The sequence below is a fragment of the Anas acuta genome, chromosome 27 (assembly GCF_963932015.1).
Source record: "Anas acuta chromosome 27, bAnaAcu1.1, whole genome shotgun sequence".
Lineage (NCBI taxonomy): Eukaryota > Metazoa > Chordata > Aves > Anseriformes > Anatidae > Anas > Anas acuta.
In genome coordinates, this window is record NC_089005.1 from 1,318,192 (window position 1) to 1,334,094 (window position 15,903).

Below are 15,903 nucleotides of genomic sequence, written 5' to 3' on the forward strand. Positions count from 1 at the left end.
AAGAATGCCTGTGGAAGATGTGACTCAGTCCTTCAGGCTCCAGACTTCTGTTGAGTCTAGCCTGCTCAGCCCCCCCAATATACTGAGTATCAAAATAATAAACACTGTGGAAAAGATCTAGTCACCCCCTGTTTGACATGAAATTTTTAGGAACTGTTCTGATATATTTTATATCTGCAACAATTTTCCTACATTGTTTTTGCATTTCAGTTCTCTATCTGTAAAATGGTGAGCATACCACCTCAGAAAGAAAATTGTAAGGACTTAATGAAATGTTTATCAAAATAGACTTATATTTGCAAATCAAACTTTGGTTTATAAAACGGTTTAATTATTGCTTTTTAAGCTAAACAATACTATTTCAGTAGTACTTAATGACTCCAGCATAAATCATTAGAATGGGTTTTGTGCATTTAATATTTTAGAACATAGATTCTGCCCCCAAATAATTTACAACCAGAACAAGCGAGACAAAAGGACATTTTACTGACCCTATTTCAAAGGTATGTTTGTGACGAGTCAGAGTCATATGCCCAAGACTACAGGAAACTGTTGCCCTAGAGGCCCACTTCTGCATCTTTACAATAAAACCTGCCTCTTTTTTGCTATTAGGAATGTGGTATTGACTTAATGAGGTCCAGAAAGTTAAAATCTTTTGAGGATATTTTGAAAATATAACCATTGAAATCTTCTTTAATGAGGAGAAAAGTGTGCTACATCTGAATTTATAGCCATTACCAGTGCACCATACTTTAAATAATTACAAATCCTTTTATCTTAGAACTTTACAACTCAGTTTTCATAATGGTTCAGTAAATATAAACTATATATACATATCTACGTCCACAAGAGCACCAATAGCAGAATCCCACCAGCAAAACTAATATTACAATGCAAATATGGTCAGTAGGAGAGGGCAGTAAAACAGATTACCATATATAACTGTCTCTCAGAAACCAATTTGACTTTTATTATGCTCCTGAATGAAATTATTACATGATCTATAGAATATTGAGCCTTGTGATGATTCAGGACGGAAAGGCATTATGCTGTATCATTTATATGTTTATCTAGTTATTGTCTCCTTACTAAGTATTACACTTTGCACATTAGGAGCACAGAAGACTGCAATGCTCAGCTATACTGCTGTGATTAAATAATTGCTTACCGGGCTGCAGACATGGTCCAAAACATTTGCTCATTCTCAAGGTCTGAGTTTCTAACAGATAGAGAAGACTCAACTCTTCATTATAGTGAACTGGGTGCTACACTTTATATATTTCCTATATAAATAGGAAATGATTTTGATTACCAGAACTGCAAACTCTTGCAGAAAATCATGTAGCCAGAGGTCTGTGTTTGTATCTGCTCAGAGGCATAACATCCAACAGAACTGTACACTGATGGATTGTCTATGGTGAAGCTCAAATCTACCATTGTCTTTTTGCCCTCACCCAAGGAATGAAGTACCCAGAAGCTCTAACATCCAGCCTTGAAAAACAGTGCAAGTGCTTTATCTTCCTGGTTAAGTCGAGCACTGATGCATGCATGGAGTTGAATGAACCCTGAACTAGATATTTCAATACATAAAATGACTTCAGGGTGATCAGACAAACTTCACGTTGACTTTCATTTCAAAAAATGTGAACATCACAAGACTTAAGTTACGGTAAATAAACTGATAAGAATTACCTGTGAAATGCAGTTTTAGTTCAGCCACTGCTTGCTCAGAAGGCCTGCAATAACACGCATGCAGAAATCAAGGTTGTTTTTACTTTGTCTTGTCTATCAGGTAGCTCATCAGGATCACACGGTACTATCTGTTGTGCCAGCATTCAGCCTCGTTGCCATTTGAAATCATCTGCAAAACCAAAACATGTTCTCAAGCCAAATAAATCTTTAATAGCTGGAGTCAGCAATGTCGTCTCAATGTGCACATAACAATGTCTGGCTCTCTCAGAAACCAATGCTAGAAAACCATAGAGAAGCGCATAAGTCAGTCTTGGAATTTGCCACCATTCATGTGAAACAAATGCGTTGCTCTGCACCCTCAACAGCAACGTACTTTTCAAAATAGCCCATGGCAAAATTTTCAAGAAAAATTAAACCAGCTACCACACAAAGCTGCCTTTGGCAGGAGGCTTTTGATTTCATGTCTTTGAAAAAAAACACATTATACTCCATGAAAGAGAAAGATATAATGCCTGCCAAAAGAAAGTATCCTTGTTCCTTCCTCACAAATCCCATACATATGTGCAAATTCATCAAAGTATACATCTTACTAACACAATTTCATCAGCTCTTAAGAGGCCATTTTTGAATAAATAAAAACAGATTTGATTTATTTTTTTTTTTCTTCACAGAAGCAGAAGGGTCAAAGGATTGCAGCAGCAAAATCTGAAAGAACCTTCCAGCCCAAGCCATTCTATGATTCTTTTGGACATGTCTTGTAGACAGAATTTCTCCTGAAAAGGAAGGTGGAACACTAATTTCTCAGGCTGTATAAATGACATGCATTTCTGTTGCAGAGAGGAAGTAAAGCAAAGACGAGCTTTAACTGGTACAAAAGAATGGTGTTTGAGCCCCTAGCAAATACAGATTTCATCCAGTAAGAATGCAGGCTCTTAAGAGCAAGGATATAGGATGTATATTTCTGCATAAAACACCAATATTGCCACCTTCAAGTTTCTGAAATATATTAATTAACATCATTTGAAGCATAAAAATAACAATAGTACAGAAAAGATAAGAAATATTTCAAAGAAACTAAACTGACTTGAATCTTATTTGTCTGTACAAAGCCAATAGCTTATCCTAAATGAAATGCTAACATGGAAAATCACAGACTTCTTCAGTTTTATGACAAAATTGCATCCTTTACTTCAGTTATTGACTGGTAAACTCTATATAAAAATGAATTTAATGTAAGGCACGACATTTAATTTATTAGAGTGGTATGTAGTACTGCAAATAGTGACATAATATTTTTCCCATCCATCTTGGCAGTGAGGGTCAAGTCCTGCTCTTCTTTGTACCACTAAAATCTACATTAGTTCCAGTGGAAACAATAGACTATTCCAGATTCCTATCACTGAGTTTAAAAAGGAATGTGGGGCCTCTTCTGACTTGAGTATATATCAATCTAGTTTAGAAATTATTTTTTTAATGAAACACAATGCATTGTAGTGTATTATGTTGTACAATATAGAACCTCAAAATGGGAAAGTAGTTTTAACAAGTGAAATTTAGAATTAATGTAGTAATTGGGGAATATAAATGAAGTGTCATTCAGTCACTAGAGAACTGTTATTTTGGTAGATATTGTATAACAATCTATATCTCTTTTTTTACCCAGCTACAAAGTACAAACTCTGAAGGACTCAAAGCCTTTTTAGAAATCCAATTTGTGTAAAGCAAGGTAGAAAAGCTTAAAAAAAAAAATCAACTCACAAACCTTGCTATTCAAAGCATGAATGCCCCCTTCAACCTAGTATTTCTATTGAATTTATAGACTCTTCTTATGAATACATGTCGGGCACTCTGGCATGCTGCTAGGTTAAGGGTTCTCCCATCTATTGATCTCAGTACAATAAGGAGTAATCAGAGCCACTGAAATTTGATTTCTATGTGATGGAAATGTGCTGAATCATAGCTTATTGTTACACCCGTGTGTTTCAGAAACATTTATAAAATGGGTAAGAGAAGGGATAAATCAAATCATATTCAATGCATGTAGGAAATGTCTTTAGAAGGCACTGAAGGGTCACCAAAAACAAACCCTGTATGGAGAAAGAAGCCCTAAAATAAAAATTAGAAACAGTGGGAGTAGCAGAAATATACAGAGAAAATAAAAAATCAAAAAAAAAAGGCTAAATTCTAATTAAATAAGGTTTTTAAGTTCACTCAGAGTTATAAATACATATGTGAATTATATTATCTCAGGAAGACACAATTATCTGTCTTAGAGTTGCAGTTAGTTACACTGATGAATTAGGTTTACTTCAAGTCCTATACCAGAAACGGGCTGTGAACTTAGTTCTCGTTGCTGCAAATAACAGCTGAAGGTGTTTGGCAATTTGCAAATTCAGTCCAAAGACAGAGAGCACAGTTGATAGCATCTTCTGATACAAAAAACTTCTTGGTGCAAGACCAGGATAGCAGCTAATGGAACAAACGCCACTGCACAATGAGGAAGACAAATTCCAACTCAAATGAGTGTGATGAAGCTATCAAAACATTTCATATCTGTTCCCACCATGATAAACACTACATATATGCCAGTAAATTATGTACATATTAGATTAGTTATTAGATTAGAAAACAGCAAAGAGTTTTGATTCATATTGGGACTACACAAAATCTATACAAAATCACCTGTAGAAAGATTTCAGACACTGAATGAATACACATCACTGAAACAGCAGAGGCCAGGTGCCATCATCACAGTGAGGAGATGAGGAATTAGTAAAGTACACGATATATTTAGTGACATAGCTAGGGAAATTAGCAAGTGACTAACCTGCTATATAGGTGTGTGTTTATGAATACAAATACAGACATCTATAAGAAGTATGCACCTATATAGGAGAGGGATATAAGACAGCTTGTCTCTCATATAGAGCTAGCTGCAGGTATAAACCTAGTACAAATTATTTCAAATCTACAAAACCATCTACAAAACCATTTCAAATCAACAAAATCACTGTGAAAAAAAAAAAAAGAGTTCACAAATGCAACATCTCCCCCACACTGAATGAGTCTCATTTTAATACAAAAACTGAGCTTTACTTCTCATTTAAAAATTCAAGCAGGTTTAAAAACACAGTCTGTTTTTAAAACGTAAAAGCACAAATAGTATCTCCATTACTTACCCATTACTTCTGTTTCTTCCTCTGAGCTGGGTTAGGGTGTATAAATACTTCATGAGAATGTATTTATAGAGTCTCAAATAAAGTGAAGCTTTGAAACCAAAAATATTAACTCCGGGCTCCCCTGGTATAATAATTGGTTGCCTGTAAGCATAAGAGTTAGTTGAAAAGAATATATTTGTATCATAAAACACAATTTAGGTTAAAATGAAAAATCTGGATTTTAAAAGTTGAAGGCAATCATTTAAAAACAAACAAACAATAAGCTCAGCTGCATCTAAGAATAACAAATATAATGTTGGTTTCTTTTGTGCCAGACTGACAAATCTGATCAGCTACAGAATGATTTGAGAAACATTCTGGGTGACAAAGAGGATTAATATTTTTGTTAATAATGTTGTTACAATTATGTATTAGTGGGGGTATCACAATGACACTGTAAATTAAATACTATTAATTAGCTGCTATGTTCCACCCTGGAGATGGCATCATTTCAGAAACTGCTGACAAGAAACCTAATGAATGTCAGCTTAGCTTAGTTGATAGCTTCTGTGGTCTAGATATCTGCCCAACAGGGGCTAGATTTGGATCAGCTAGGTCAGTTTGTAAAGGCCATGTGTTCACTTAGGTCTTAATATTCAAGGGGCATGGGGCAATGCATCAAGGCCTGTTTCTCAGAGATCCCCCCCGCCCTTACATACCATCAATTAACAAACAGCTCCTGGCACGATCAGCAGCACCATGCATCTGCCTTGGCATGAGTGCTCCTCGTGGTCAGCCTGCTCCTTGGATCCAAGTACTCAGGAAAAGTGGGAAGGTGATTCAGGGAATCCACCAAAGTCAATGGGCAGCAAAATCCCTAGGCAGGGAAAGAAAGGAAGGAAATTCACAGGCCTGGCCAGGAAGGCAGAACCCCAGCCATCCAAGAGCATCCCATTTTATACTTGATAATTAGCATAACAACTCATTTCTCTAAGTCCATTATTAATGGTGAGGAAGACCAACAAAGCATGCTACCAGCATGCTGGTGGCACATCCAGATGCTCTCCTCGCTCCCCAGCCCAAAGCATGCTCGGGCACATCAGCTCCTCTGGCTCCTCTAAAAAAAGGTAGCCAAAGTCTGTGAGCCAGTCCAAGTGTGTCCTGTAATTAACTCTTCCATTAACAAGTACTCCTTGCTATTTGTTGAGAGTATTTGCTATACATCTGGGAGATTACAAAACCAACAAAAAACACATCAGTCTATTTCATTTTGTGGCGTGAAATAACAAACACAGCTCTATTTAACTACAAAACAGCTTAAAATAAAAAGAGGTGGGCGTTGGCATTTTTGCCTCATGCAAAATGAAATTAACCTTTTATTTGATAACATACAGAGAATAGATCAGAAAGTAAATGAGCATATGACTCAGTAAAGACGGATTCCAACCTGTCTGGGGATTTAAGTAAGAAAATTCTAAAGGGACCAAGGAGCACTGGGAGCAAGCTGCCTGAGGGGAAGCCCTCACCTTAGCCTGAGGGATGGATGAAGTCTGGAGAGTCACATCCAAACCAAAATTATCACGTTTTGTTAGTAAGAATGCTGTCAGCACTGAGCAAATCATCCCATCTTCACTCTTTTACCCCCAAAGAGAGATCCGTTGCCGTGTGGAGCTCCTGAGGCCTGGCTGGTGAGCTTCGGGCCTGCTGCTGGCTGAGGCCTCCTCAGTCAGCAGAGCCCAGGTGGAGCCTGGAGCACCCAACTCTGAGGGGAAAAAATACAAAACAGTGGAATCTGGGGCCTATGTTGCACAGAATCATAGAATAACAGCAGCATGGAATGGCCTGGGTTGAAAAGGAATTTTGAGATCATCTAGTTTCAAGCCCCCACAGAGCCGCATTCGGCCTAGCCTTGAATAGCCTCCAGCCCCCTCTCCAGTCCCTAACAGCGACAACATCATGTGCAACGCATATTGTGGTCTGCATAACCACCCGCACGTTTAATTTTCTGCTCCCTTTGAAAGGCCACTGTCAGCTTTTAAAAACAGGCTGCCATTTTTATAATCACTGCTGTATGTTCTTGCCCTACCTTGCACGAGACATCAATGCGCTGCCCAGCACCAGCGATGGCACTGCTTGGGCCCGTACTTTGTTTTCATGAGATTAGATAATTGATTGTGCTCTTCCTGGGAGTGAGTCAGAGCCCATCAAGACAATTGCTCGAGCTTCAAAGGGCTTTGTAGAAAGAAATCCCATGTATTGATTTGCTCAGCAAAACAGGGCTTTCAGCATTGAGAACTGCAGATTTTCCAAACAATTTTTCAAAGGGACAAGAGAACAGACCAACTTTGAAGGCATTTGTGGAAAGGCTGCTATTCCAGAAGTCCAAGTTCTTACTCAGCTCTGCAGCATTTTGTTTTCAGTTTATTCTTTTGGAGAAGCAAGAAACTCTCCTATTTTCCTTTTGGAAGTAGCAGCTATTAAATAGTTTATAAATGTGTTTACAAATAGCTCATGAAAACTCTACATGTCATTATTTGTTGACTTCAGAAAACAAAACCAAAAGATTTGTGTTTCTCCAACATGGTGGAACTAGCACTGTGATGGGAGAGGGAAAAGTTGTACCACTCCTTTGCAGAGATTAAGCAGGCAGATGAGGAAGACTTTGGTAAATATATCAGAATGTCCTTAAGCCTCTATTTTGCCACTATATTTATTCATAGAGCTGTACCAAAGGAAAAGCAACAGAAGTTTCTTAGAGACACGAGGGTTTAAAAGACAGACATCACATTAGATACCTTGTCCTTTTTTAGGCACTAAGATACATATCTCTTCAGATGCAAGAGCACATCTTCCCTTCACTTTTTTACTAAGGTGATGTGATCTTCATTCCTTGGATTGTTTTCAAACAATCTTCTGCGTATTCTCTTTCTTGAGAGCGTACAAAGTGATCTCTTTAGCATACTGCATGCACCCGGAGAGAACATAGGTGTTCTGTGCTTCTTGGAAACAACTGGAAACACAAGAAAAAAAATTCAATTTTCTCTTGTATAACTGTTTTCCTTTAAAAACTAACTTGGATATGTGCAGTAAGTAGATGTCAATTATTTAATTCCTATTTTATTCTGTTTTCTTAATTTTGTAGTGTTCTCTTTCCCCCAACATCTCCTTAAAAGAAAAAAAAAAGCAACAACAACAAAATAACAAGTAGGTATCAGGACTGTTAATAATTGATGAAGCATTTGTAAACCCTTAGCAAATGAACAGTCAAGTGACACATGAATAAAACATTTGAAAAAAAAAAAGTCTGTCTGACAGCTAACAGCATTCTGAAGCTGAGTGTAAAATATACAGGTATTATCCTAAAGCAGCCTGCGTGTAGTATGAAAAGTAAGGCCAGGGAAAGTGCTGGACCTCTGCTTTATTTGCACATGTTCAGTAGGGAAGGTTGCTTGGAAGGGGTCTTTGATAGTTATTTGGTTCAAAATACTTTCCACAGGTTTCAGAACAGCTGGTACCTCATTCTTTCAGTAACAGTTCCTTTGTATAGTTTCAGCATCGCTCTGTTTCTTAATAGTTACTGTGAGATTAATACACTCCCTAGCATTGATGTTATACTGATCCAAAGGCTCTTTTATTGGCATTACTTCTCAGAATGTATTGAAGTAATATTATAATGTTAGTACTATTTCACTGTTATTTCACCATAATGCTTTTGCATTGTTCTACACACACAAATCTGTCTGCTGCTTTTTGACATACCACAGTAAGTGTAAAAGACACAGTGGAAATAATGCATGCATGAAATACAGAATGCAGTGACTAATAAAAAGGTCTGAAATCGACATGACCTGGATTTCACTTGAGTGGTGGTAGCTGACAAAGTACCCACTGTTCTCCTTTGCAGAGAGCACCTTCCTCATTCCTGCCATCAAATAACCAGGACATTTCACTGCATCAGATTCTGAACAAAGAGATAAGAGGATGCATCAGCATTCAAACAATAGCATTAAGATTTCATCATACTGTCAATGAAAGAAGATTTAATTAATTTGCTTTACCTGTCTCAGCTTGCACTAGACAAACAGAAGAGGGCTTTAAGTGAAGAATATTGAATGTGAAGTTTTAAGAAGAAATTACTGCATATTGTCAAGCTTGTTAGTTGCTATGGATGGGAGTGAATCAAAAATCCAGCTTCTAAACTCCTCCATTCTTGACTTCAGAGAACTGATGGATATTGAAATGCATCTTTAAGGCAGAAAAACAGTGGATTTACACTGGGAAAAACCATCACACAGGAATTCTGATGCTATGCTACTGTTTGGCTGACGTGGCTCTTTGTTGTTGTTGTTTTTTCAAATGGATAATCAGGATATTTAGGTATAGCCTGCAGATCTTTAAAAAAAAAAAAAAAAAAAAACACCCTTATTTCTGAGATCCACACTCACACATTTCTGTTGAGAAGCTTTGCAGCCATGCAGCACATAATCATCATTGCTGTTTCCTCTAAAAGGTCATCAGAAGCTCACAAGGTGGTGCTTCCATTCTGCACCAGTTACACTCCTTTCCTTTTGTGTTCCCATTTGCAAGTTATAGATTTCCTATACATTTCAATTACAGTCTTCCCCCACCTCATTTAAATACGTTGCTGGAGTGACAAAGGTTTAACAGAGAGACTGCAGAAATAATTATGTGATAACTAGAGTCTTTCAGTGGGGGCATTAAACATGACTTTTACAGGGCAGGCATTGGCAAAGGAAGGGGAGATGGAGGAAGAACTGACTGAGCTCATGCAGTTTTGATTAGAAGTCAGAAACCATGTTTAGCTGTCAAAGGTACCGTTAGGGAAAGTTACCACAAAGGAATAAAAGGATGGAAGAAGAAAAGAATCTCCCTTTCTCGGGAATGTTTGTACATTTTAAATGACAGCTTGAAATGCAGAAAACGCTTGACTGAATCTTGCATTATTATCTCTTTACTTCAGCTCTAATACAAAAAGGGTGGTGAGGAGAATGTCCTGATGATCCTGTCATTAGAGTCACTAGATCACAAACTGGTAATTCTAATAAAAGCAGCTAGAGAGAGTATAATAAATACGTGACACCAAGTTCTGCTTTTTAAAGCACTTAAATAAAATTTTCATGTCGAATTTATTGTCTAATATCAAGTTAGGGGGAAGGATTTATGCACCATTAAACAAGCAGATCCTCACTTTTTTTTTTTTTTAAATCAAGTAGACTGAAACTAGATTCCAGTTGTAATAAATTAACTGGTTTGAGTAGCCAGTTAATAGCAGGTCCACGTTAACATGAAGTAACTGAGAGCCCACAAAGCAATTGCAAGCTGTTTGTTTTTTTTTAAACCACTTTCTTTACTGTATTTACAGGTCTTGCCAGCCTTTGTTATATTGCATAGCATCTCACAAAACATAAATAGAATGAGAGGCAATGTTAATATGTTGTTAGGACATTTTTCTAGTTGTTTGATGGAAGCCCAAGGAAATGCTTTGCTATGATAAATGCCACACGCTACTGTAATACAAATGAATGCTCTAAAAATGGCAAGGAGCTGCTTTGTGAAAGGAGCATGGTACAGGTTAAATTAACTCATTACAGTAACATACTTTCCTAAAGAATCTTTAAACCCTTATGGTCAGGTTTTCAAACTGCCTAGGAGTTTCAGGATTTTAGCCAGCACACACAGCCTCGAGCCCATCAATGTACAGCTGCCATGGGATTTCTTCCAGGACCTTTGCAGGAAGGTGAATTTCCCTCAGCGTGTACTTTATGACCCAAATCACACAGTATATTCATTGCTCTTGATTTTATATTTTTAGTTCTCCCTTCACAGGTCTGGAATGCTACTGGCTTTTGGGTTAGCATCTTAGTTCAGATGAGGAGTGTGCTTTAGAAGTAAATTGCCTGATCATCCTTATTTCCTATGCTTTGATTCACACATGGAGTGGTCTCAGAGTGTATAAGCTAAAGAGGTTACAAGGCCTTCCTCTTGTATCTGGGGAGACTGGAGATAAGACACAGTTCATAGATTTGGAAAGGCCGTAACAGCCATTATGATCCAGCCAGCCTGACCTCGACAGAACAGGCCAGAGAATGCTGCCAGACGATTTCCCTGTAAACCAGATGAAAATGCCTGAGAGACACACAGTGTTTCTATTTAAAGAACACAGGTGCCAATTAACCACACCAGCTCTACATAAATTATTCAAGTCACTCACTGATAACACACTGATTAAAAAAAAAAAAAAAAAAAAAAAGACAGTTGATCCCCCAGATTATTATTTTTACAGGATCAGAAGTAAGGGCAGTTCCACGATGCCTGCAGCTTGGCGTACACACGCAGTCTGTTGCCATCTCCATCTGGGTGTACCTAACATGGTCCTACTGATACTCCTGAAGTTCCTCTACACACACCCTGTGTAAGTGAGCAAACCACAGCCCCAAACCAGATTTTGTCTCCAGCACCACTGGAAGTGTTATTCTCTCTCCAGGCAGTTTCTCAATGAACATTTACTAACACAATATTTTACAATTAGCAGTTGTTCTATTACATATTCAGGAAAGATAGTAAGCAGGTATAAATCTTCGGTTTCATCTCCATCAATATTTCTGTCCCTGTCTGTCTCTTTAATTGCTATTGACTACAGAAGGTATTTTTTCATTGAGGCATGAGGTAAAGTGATATTGATTACAGTAAATGAACTTTTCTGTAGTTAGAGTCAATTGGGAAGGTACGGAGAAGAAGCTGCAAGCATGTTTATGTTCTACATGAGTAAAATTCCTCTTAAGAAACTCTCTGACCTAGTTCCTCGTGCTTGACTAAAGGACTGTTTGACATAAACCCACATTTCTGCTGTTTAATGCAAAAAAAATCTAAGGTTTAGACAGAATGAAAATCAGCTGCATTTACTTGATGTATTGAAATAGAAGAGAAGGAAATTAGAAACAAAGCAACTTTAACGTCTAATCTCTCACATAAGGAGCTTTTGCCTTTTTTTTTTTTTTTTCTTTTTTTAAAATGTTTTTATCACAACTGCATATTTCATTCTGGAGAAATAGTGGTGTGAAAACAAAGAAATCCCTATCAGCAATATACTTGATTTTATATATCTCCTGGTACCTAGTGCCACATTCAACTTGGTTTGTGATTGAAAAAGCGCAAGGATGTAGGCACCTGCCACAATTCATCGCTGTGTTTGAAATATTCTGGAGGCAGAGAACGTTGCTCCCCATTTCAGTGGGCTTAAGATGTGTGACCAAGTCACTTTCATCACAGCTCTGTGTAAGCCTTATTAATTTAAGCATTTTATAAACTTTAAAAATAGCATTCCTTGGATCAAAAGTAGCTTAAGATACTAATTTACTTATTTAACAGCACCATCTAAACATCCTAGCTGAGGGCGTACACCTAAACAGACAGAAAGACAACTGTGGAAAGAAAAGGATCTTCTTTTTTTCACATTAGCTAAAGCGCACAGGATAAATGACTTAACATGCTTCAATTATATACTTTGTTTGGGTCGTGTGCCTAGACCTGTGAATTCAGGAGAACTCTGTGGCTATGCCAGAGGTTTCTGGGGGTGCACGATCCTCTTAGCTTCCATGGCTTGATCCAGGGAAGGCTTTGCAGTTTGCTCTTACATTTAATTAAGCCTCATCTTTCTACAACTGTGCCAATACACTCAATAAACACTCCTCACAGTTTTGCCTTAATGCCTTTGAAGCTATTTGCTAAAACAGTGACTTAACTCACATTTTTCTATTTTATTTTTCTCAGGGAATGTTTTTAATAGCACCTGTTTGCTTACTGATTAAACATTGCCTTTCACTGCAGAGTCTATAGTACAGATGCAGGAATAGAAAAAATACATCATGACAAAACCTACTTGCTAAACTAATTTACAGTAAAACAATAATTCAGGCAATGAGATTTATCCCTTTTTATTATTTTATTAAATCTGTCATTGTACTTCCTTTACTATTTCTATTATTTTATATTTATTGTCCTCATGGTTTTATTTACTTCAACAGTATTCTCTCCATTACATCATTTATGTTGTATTTTCAAGATTTGATTATATTATATATTTTAACGTGTCATTTTACTTAACTGTTTTTCAACATTGACCTACTTATAGCAATTTTACTATGTTTCTTGTTTCCCTCCTCCTATTTTTTTCTCTTTATTACTTTACCATGTTTATGTGTGTGTTTCTCTGTATTACAGCTTTATGTAGATTTTTCGGTCTTTTTTTTCATATGGCAAAGCATATTTTCCCCCTTTATTGTGATCAAGGTATCATTACTCACCCTTTACCTAACTCTAGCCTCAGCCAGCTACTGAATTACTATAGTTAAATGTTAGTGCTTCTGATTGTCTTTCTACCATTTGCCTTTCTTTTCACTTCCATTTCAACTTTACAGGCGGGACGCCAGGACCCTAAGAAGCCATTTAGTTCCATCTTCCTGATAATATTTTTTAAAAAAGGAAAGCTAACAACACACTGACATTTAAGTACTTACAATGTACATGGGCGTAATATACTTCTAAAAAATCATCAGCAATTCTTAAACCTTCCCAGCTTCCCCTCCCACCTGTCATCCTGTTGACACTGGACTGGGACATGTTGGTTTTCACGTAGATCACTGTGGAGGAGTGGAAGTCTTCAAACCTCTCAACTGCTCAATTCTTAAAATTTGTAGGGAGCAAAAACAAGGAGAAAAAAGGGGTAACTCTCTCATTTTATAAGTGATGACAGCTGGTGGGAATTGGTCTCCCGAGCTTCACGTTTAAATTAGCAGGAATCAAAAGCACTTCCTTTCCCTAATAGATTACAGTCCTCCTTGATCAGGTTCCTGTATTTACATTCAATAACATATTCTCCTTTCAGAGGCTCTGTGGAGATTTTTTTATGGAAACATCAATAGTTTCTACCTCTCTCTGGACTCATTTAGTCTGTTTACAAAACACTATCAAATGTCGGTATCTCATCTGTGATTCATTTCCTGACATTTAATTATTGTTCCGTAAATCACTTACCCAAAGAAAAGAAAAAGTGTAACAAGATTTTTAAAATATTGGTGATGTTATAATTATTTTCCACTTAATCTTATGAAACCCCTTGGTGCTGTTAAAGGAAACCTGAATGGAAAACACTACAAATATGTCTCTTAAATGTTAGCTACAGCCAGAGGAATGGAAGATTTATAACCAGGCTTAGAAGTGTATTTATATGGAATGTAGTAATGGTAACATTACATTTTATAATGTTTTTCATCCAAGTAGATCATAACACGCTCTTTGCTCATAAGGAACAGAGGTACTCAAGGCACTTTTTATCCTGTTGCAGAATGAATAGCAATTGTGTGGCAAGACACTTTCAGATCCATGGAAGGGAATAAAATGACACCCAGGCTTGGACACAGGGGCAATCAAAGGATTTCTAACAAGAAGCAGCTCTTGCTATTGGTTCTAAGTCACTTGAAAATGGTGTTGGAATTGTTAATGATGGAAAACTAAGTCAGTTTGAAACTTAGTATTTCATAGTGGCTCAGAAATTCACACTGGGTTCGAATAAAGCTTAATAATTAGTACTTACAGACCCATTTTAAAGTGTATTGTTGTTTTTCTCAGTTTTGTACACTCACCTCTAAGAACTGTTGCTTTCTTGTAAACAAATAGATTAGATAAACTACACAAGGATGAAAGGGACATGGCAATTCAGCAGAAATCACTTTGGTCCTGACAACTTGGAAGGATAAGGAAATTGCTACCCTAGTTTGGTTTTTAATCTTGATAGGGGACATTCGAAGTGGTAAAGCTGCCTGTCTCCAGCCCCAGGATATCACTTTACTGAAACAACTACAGAACCACCAGAAGAACTGTCAGTGTACAGGATATGGCTACATGAAGATAACATACATGATTTGCCTTTTGGAAATCAAAGCCCAGGATAAAGTACCAGATATTTTCTTCCCCTCTGTCCTTTCTCTGTTTATCAGGGCTGTAGACTGAGTATAAAGAGCTGGCCTTTAGGGCATCTTTATGCAAAGAAAATCTAACACTAGGGAAAACAGTTTGCAGGATTTTTTTATTATTATTATTTGACTATCATTAAGTGAAGTGAGAGTGAAAGATGTAAATAACTTGACTAATTTATAATCACTACGAAAATTCAGCGCTGGAAGGAAAATTCCTTTGTGAGTGTATTTTAGTATTATGTCAAATTACGTTTTGAGCCCATACCAGGCTTCTCACTTATTTCTAGAAGGGCAGAGAGACAAGATAGCTTCTAAACATGCAAACCACAGCATCACATCAATACAACCACAAACATCTGTAGGGAATACATCTGTCCTCACCTAGCAGAAGCTGAATACTCCAGCTACAAGTAAACTTCAATCACTCCTCAAAGTTTTTTCTTCAAAATATTTCACTTATGATGCTATTTGCTCTTCTGTGATACCTTTCATCTAAAATCTTAAAGTGCTTTGCAGGCATTAATTAATTAAGCCTCAAACTGCACCTGGGAATCAGGAAAGCCTTTATAATCATTTCGTGGCGCAGCTAAATGGTTTGTACAAAGTCGCACAAAATCATTCCGACCATGGCTCCATGGTCGTTAACGCTGAATGAATTCTCTGTCAGATTAACCCAATGCTGCTATTATTTGGATCAGTTGTGGCTGATTTTCCAAATACCGCAGTACATGATACGGAGCTTATGCCAGCTCTGTACTTTTTAGGACAGCTTTATGCCATTTGCAGGATCACTGACTATACTTGATCCAGCATGAAGCATTTGGGGAACAGAAGGAAAACCACATTCGCTCCCATAGCAGGAGGTTTCTTCAGTTCACAACCAGTGTGCAGTGCACATAAAGGGCATCGTTTCTTTATGCTGTGCTGAGCTTTGCAAGGCTCGGAGACAGAAAGCTGCAATGAAACGACTGCCTGGATCCATAGTCCCTGAAGTCCATGAAAACACAGTTGTTAAGTCGATTTTAAGAGATACAGTGCACAGACATCCCAGATACACA

The 15,903-nt window shown here is 37.3% G+C and overlaps 1 long non-coding RNA gene across 2 annotated transcripts; it reads right to left on the minus strand.

Moving 5' to 3' along the window:
• Positions 1 to 248: 248 nt before the first annotated feature.
• LOC137845378 (uncharacterized) lies at positions 249 to 13,737 on the minus strand. 2 transcript variants are annotated; one of them, XR_011090198.1, is made up of 4 exons: positions 13,460 to 13,737; positions 5,570 to 5,727; positions 4,872 to 5,012; positions 249 to 1,861 (listed from the first exon to the last, which is right to left on the minus strand). It is a non-coding gene; the product is annotated as an uncharacterized lncRNA (long non-coding RNA). The 2 variants fall into 2 exon arrangements; XR_011090197.1 differs by lacking the exons at positions 249 to 1,861; positions 4,872 to 5,012; positions 5,570 to 5,727 and adding exons at positions 7,545 to 8,811; positions 8,909 to 9,242.
• Positions 13,738 to 15,903: the final 2,166 nt, after the last annotated feature.